Source organism: Littorina saxatilis, linkage group LG17, assembly GCF_037325665.1.
Source record: "Littorina saxatilis isolate snail1 linkage group LG17, US_GU_Lsax_2.0, whole genome shotgun sequence".
In the NCBI taxonomy this organism is placed as follows: Eukaryota; Metazoa; Mollusca; class Gastropoda; order Littorinimorpha; family Littorinidae; genus Littorina; species Littorina saxatilis.
In genome coordinates, this window is record NC_090261.1 from 28,179,347 (window position 1) to 28,185,346 (window position 6,000).

Below are 6,000 nucleotides of genomic sequence, written 5' to 3' on the forward strand. Positions count from 1 at the left end.
TCCAATTTGACACATTCACACTTTTAAATATACAATGCGATAAGAGAATCCTTCCAATTTGACACATTCACACTTTTAGATATACAATGCGATAAGAGAATCCTTCCAATTTGACACATTCACACTTTTAAATATACAATGCGATAAGAGAATCCTTCCAATTTGACACATTCACACTTTTAAATATACAATGCGATAAGAGAATCCTTCCAATTTGACACATTCACACTTTTAAATATACAGTCTGGCTGCTTTCTGTGCAATGTGGACATTTCTTGCAGAATTAATACTGTATCTTACGATATTGTCAATCTGCGATATTATTTCCGTTGGTAAAACATCCCATTCTACAAAGCAAGAAGCCAGGCTGCAGAACTGTGCATGTGTCTGTTTGGAAGGAATAGCTTATAATCAAGGCAAAACATTTCATGTTTTTGCGGGATAGCTTACACGTGGTTTACAGTATCTTTAACTTGAAAGGACAGGAAAAGGACACTTGGCCGCTCGAGGAACAGCTGTGACATTTGAAAAGCAATGATTCAAAGAGACTGCATCAACAAAATTACACGCAGTGTCAAATGTCTCTCAATCAACGAAGTAATTTGATCCTTTTACATGTATTCAATATTTCGGCAGACTAACAATAGGGAGGTGAGATGTATGTGTGTCAGTGCGTGTGCGTGCGTGCTCGCGTGTGTTTAGATTCTCAGAAAACTACCGGACAGATGTTCATGAAACGTTACATGTGAACTCTTCCAGATGATATTATACTTTTTTTTAAAATTGTTATTCTTATTTTTTATTATTCTAATTTCTGTTTGGTTGTTTTAGGGGGGGGGGGGGGGCAACTAGCCTTGATGACGTATTATATCCGTTCGCAAAACAAACAGTAACAACAACAACAACAACAACAACAACAACAACAACAACAGCAACAAAAATCATTCAGGCGGAAATGTATTTTTGCGCGATAAATATTAGAAATTGACATTTTGGAATGTATTGAGCATGTTATTCCCTCTCTCACTTTCAAGTAAGAAATCAAGGATGGGAAAAAAGGGAGAGGGGGGGGGGGTGGTGGGGGGGGGGGGGTGTAGAATGGATGAAATAAAAATGACAGTCAGAGATCGAGGTGACGAAACAATGATGGGCTGATGGCAGACAGGTCCGGAAGTACCGAAGACAAGGGTCACCAAAGGCAGAATAGAAATATGAAAATAGACGAGAGTAGCCGTAGACAACAGCATTATGTTCAACAAATAGACATGCTTAAAACCAGAACTTACATACAAGTGTGTCGTAGTTGGTGGTAGGTGCATGCGAATGTGTTCGTGTCGAAGGGGGGGGGGGGGGGAGGCTGCATATGTTCTGGTGGTTGTGGTTTGGAGAAATGGAGAGAGAAAAGAGAAAGAGAGAGAGAGAGAGAGAGAGAGAGAGAGAGAGAGAGAGGGAGAGAGAGAGAGAGAGAGAGAAAGTGTGTGTGTGTGTGTGTGTGTGTGTGTGTGTGTGTGTGTGTGTGTGTGTGTCTGTGTGTCTGTGTATGTGTGTGCATGTGTGTCAGTCAGTGTGTGCCAGTGTGCGCGCGCGCGCGCGCGTGTGCGTGTGTGTGTGTGTGCGTGTTCGGGTTTGTGTGTGTGTGTGTGTGTTCGGGTGTTTATGTGTGTGTGTGTGTGTGTGTGTGTGTGTGTTTTGTAGGTGTGTGTGTGTGTGTGAAATTTAGTTTCAAAAGTGTGTACACAATTATCGTTTTCCCCACTTTACAAGCAAAGTTACTTCGATTTGTGTGTTTATGTGTGTGCGTGTGTGTGCGTGAGTTGCGTGCGTGTGTGCGTGTGTACGTGCGTACGTGCGTGCGTGCGTGCGTGCGTGTATTCCGTATTGTTCCTCTCTCACTCTTCTTCAGATGTGAACATTTGATTGTTTGATTTGTCTGCATCTCCACTATAGAATCTAGGAAATGTCATTAGTAGTTGTTTTGTGAAAAAGTCTAATAAGGGATGGCTCCTAATATGGACCACCTGTTCTGACAATCTAACGGCGCTAGAGCGCTCAAAGCAATTTAATTCGCTCTATTTACCCTCTCTGGATAACTTGCAAAAACACAAACCTCAAAACCGTTAGGCTTTAGCAGCGTTCACTCTAAAATTGCCGCCTAAAACGGACTCGCCGGTTGCTGTCCACAGCCAAAGGTATATGACAGCTATTACATTTTAGCAGTGTTTACCCCGAGTTTCTACTGCAAACAAAAATAAAAGCAAAATCTCAAAGTACGTGTGTGTTGCCTAACATGGACCACCTTCTACAAATCGTGAAAAAAAAGAAGCTAAAGGCTATTTTCATTAATTCATTAAGAAGCTTGCGGAAAATAACCTATAACTAGCCCTCAAGATTTCAAAATATATATCAAAAACAGTTTTCTAATCTAGGAAATTGAGCCATATTATTTTTGTTTATTTCTAGCCTTATAACTCATTAAACTTAATTCACTAAGAAAAAAACAAGTGTATCACTCTAAGAAGGGGTAGAATCCAGTCTTGAGAGGGCTTTTATTTTATTTTATCGTGTCCTTTTGTTTCTTTAACGTAACTTTTTAAAGTTTGTATTTCTTTGTTTTATACCAAATGGAAGGGCGCTGGTTCTGAGCGACGCTTAGTTCTCGAGATAGGTGTGACCAGATGACGTCATTTATACTTTCGTCATCGGAGATCTTTCATATTATTTTCAATCAGTGTCATTTCCCAGTTCTGTGTTCTGCGGTCGTTTTGACTGACTTGACAAGTTGAGAAAACCAATGACACTTTATCTTTGCGAAGCAACTGAATATGAAAAGAAAAGAAAGCGTGCAGAAGTATGTTTGGGTCTTGCAAGACTTTATGACCAACGATTTCTCCCTTGGAAGTAAATGAAGATGTCTGCTTTTCGTCTTCTTTGAAGGTAGGGAGATTTTACAGCGCACACGGTAAATAGCAAGTCGTATTGGACAAGAATTTTGTTATTCTTCTTTCTTCGAAGTACCATAGGCCATATTTTCGACCTGTGCATCGTTATATTATGGGAAAAACACGTTTGAACGCAAATTCGCAAAGAAATTTTGATAATTTGCTCCGGAACTGCAACGTCGATTTGCGGAAACAAAAAATTCTGGCTCAATATGCATACCTGTCAAGTCTTACGTTTTTCGCGTAATTCTTACGGAATGTTGATGTTTTTCAAGTCTTACGGCGTAAGCCAAAGATCTTACGGTTTTTACAAAACCATTTGGTCAAATAAAAACAAGTCGCGTAAGGCGAAAATACAATATTTAGTCAAGTAGCTGTCGAACTCACAGAATGAAACTGAACGCAACGCAACGCAGCAAGACCGTATACTCGTAGCATCGTCACTCCACCGCCCGTGGCAAAGGCAGTGCCCGTGGAATTGACAAGAAGAGCGGGGTATTCGTTGCGCTGAGAAGGATAGCACACTTTTCTGTACCTCTCTTCGTTTTAACTTTCTGAGCGTGTTTTTAATCCAAACATATCATATCTATATATTTTTGGAATCAGGAACCGACAAGGAATAAGATGAAAGTGATTTTAAATTGATTTCGAAAAAAAAAAGATAATAATTTTTATATATTTATTTTTCAGAGCTTGTTTTTAATCCGAATATAACATATTTATATGTTTTTGGAATCAGCAAATGATGGAGAATAAGATAAACGTAAATTTGGATCGTTTTATAAATTTTTATTTTTTTTTTACAATTTTCAGATTTTTAATGACCAAAGTCATTAATTAATTTTTAAGCCACCAAGCTGAAATGCAATACCGAAGTCCGGGCTTCGTCGAAGATTACTTGACCAAAATTTCAACCAATTTGGTTGAAAAATGAGGGCGTGACAGTGCCGCCTCAACTTTCACGAAAAGCCGGATATGACGTTATCAAAGACATTTATCAAAAAAATGAAAAAAATTTCGGGGATTTCATACCCAGGAACTCTCATGTCAAATTTCATAAAGATCGGTCCAGTAGTTTAGTCTGAATCGCTCTACACACACACACACACGCACACACGCACACACGCACATACACCACGACCCTCGGTTCAATTCCCCCTCGATGTTAAAATATTTAGTCAAAACTTGACTAAATATAACAAGTCGCGTAAGGCGAAAATACAACATTTAGTCAAGTAGCTGTCGAACTCACAGAATGAAACTGAACGCAATGCCATTTTTCAACAAGACCGTATACTCGTAGCATCGTCAGTCCACCGCTCATGGCAAAGGCAGTGAAATTGACAAGAAGAGCGGGGTAGTAGTTGCGCTAAGAAGGATAGCACGCTTTTCTGTACCTCTCTTTGTTTTAACTTTCTGAGCGTGTTTTTAATCCAAACATATCATATCTATATGTTTTTGGAATCAGGAACCGACAAGGAATAAGATGAAAGTGTTTTTAAATTGATTTCGACAATTTAATTTTGATAATAATTTTTATATATTTAATTTTCAGAGCTTGTTTTTAATCCAAATATAACATATTTATATGTTTTTGGAATCAGCAAATGATGGAGAATAAGATAAACGTAAATTTGGATCGTTTTATAAATTTTTTTTTTTTTCTTCAATTTTCAGATTTTTAATGACCAAAGTCATTAATTAATTTTTAAGCCACCGAGCTGAAATGCAATACCGAAGTCCGGGCTTCGTCGAAGATTACTTGACCAAAATTTCAACCAATTTGGTTGAAAAATGAGGGCGTGACAGTGCCGCCTCAACTTTCACGAAAAGCCGGATATGACGTCATCAAAGACATTTATCAAAAAAATGAAAAAAATGTATGGGGAATTCATACCCAGGAACTCTCATGTCAAATTTCATAAAGATCGGTCCAGTAGTTTAGTCTGAATCGCTCTACACACACACACACACACACACACACACACAGACACACACACACACACACACGCACATACACCACGACCCTCGTTTCGATTCCCCCTCGATGTTAAAATATTTAGTCAAAACTTGACTAAATATAAAAAGATCGCAAAGGTTCGTCCGAGAAAAAAGTAACAGCTAAAAAACCTTGCGGTAACTGATCAGGCAACGCGCATGTGCACACGATCTGACTGAGTAGGGCCTACTGTGCGACCACGCTTGACCACACGCGACCTCAAATTAAAGCAGTTACATGTAGGCTACTATTGTTGTTGTTCTCGGTATCTTCAAGGTATTTTCTCACGTTGTGCGAAGTTTTAAGCCATAGAAATGAAACTAAGGGAGTTGTGATGCATTTTCGAAGAGCTAGCGATCGAAAGTGAAAGCAGCCGGATTCCTGTCACATCCGATCGTGTCAGACTTGTTTTTAGAACACGCGCAACCTCAAACTAAAGCATGTACATGTAATATGTTTGGTGTTCTAGTATCTACACAGTATTTTCTCACGTTGTACCAAGTGTGAAGCCATATAAATAAAAATAAGGGCGTTATGATGCATTTTCGAAGAGGTAGAGAGCGAAAGTTGGCACCGGATGTCTGTCACAACCGATCATAATAGGACTTGTTTTTAGAACATGCGCGAGCTCAAACTAAAGCATTTACATGTCATACTTTTGTTGATCTGGTATTTGTCCTTGATTGTTGAGACACACGTGTGAGTTTATGGCTTGTAACCTGTGTGTTTTACATGTACTGTTTTGCTAAAATGTTCTCTTTTGCACATTGTGGTGGGGGTTTCCATGAGGGTCACCGGGGGGGGGGGGGGGGGGGGGGGTATGTGCACGTGCACGTTGAGGCCAAAAGTGCCATGCACGGTGATCCACGGTGCATGTTACGAAAAAGCTCCATGCACGGTGCACGCCGGACCTCTGTGCACGGTGCACGCTACGAGAATTTCCCCATTCCCATGCATGTTACGTCCAAAAAACCCATTCCCGGTGCACGTGGTAAAGCATCGCCCCCCTCTTCCATTCATGATTGAATCACTGTGCTCAATGAATGATTGTTGAAACACACT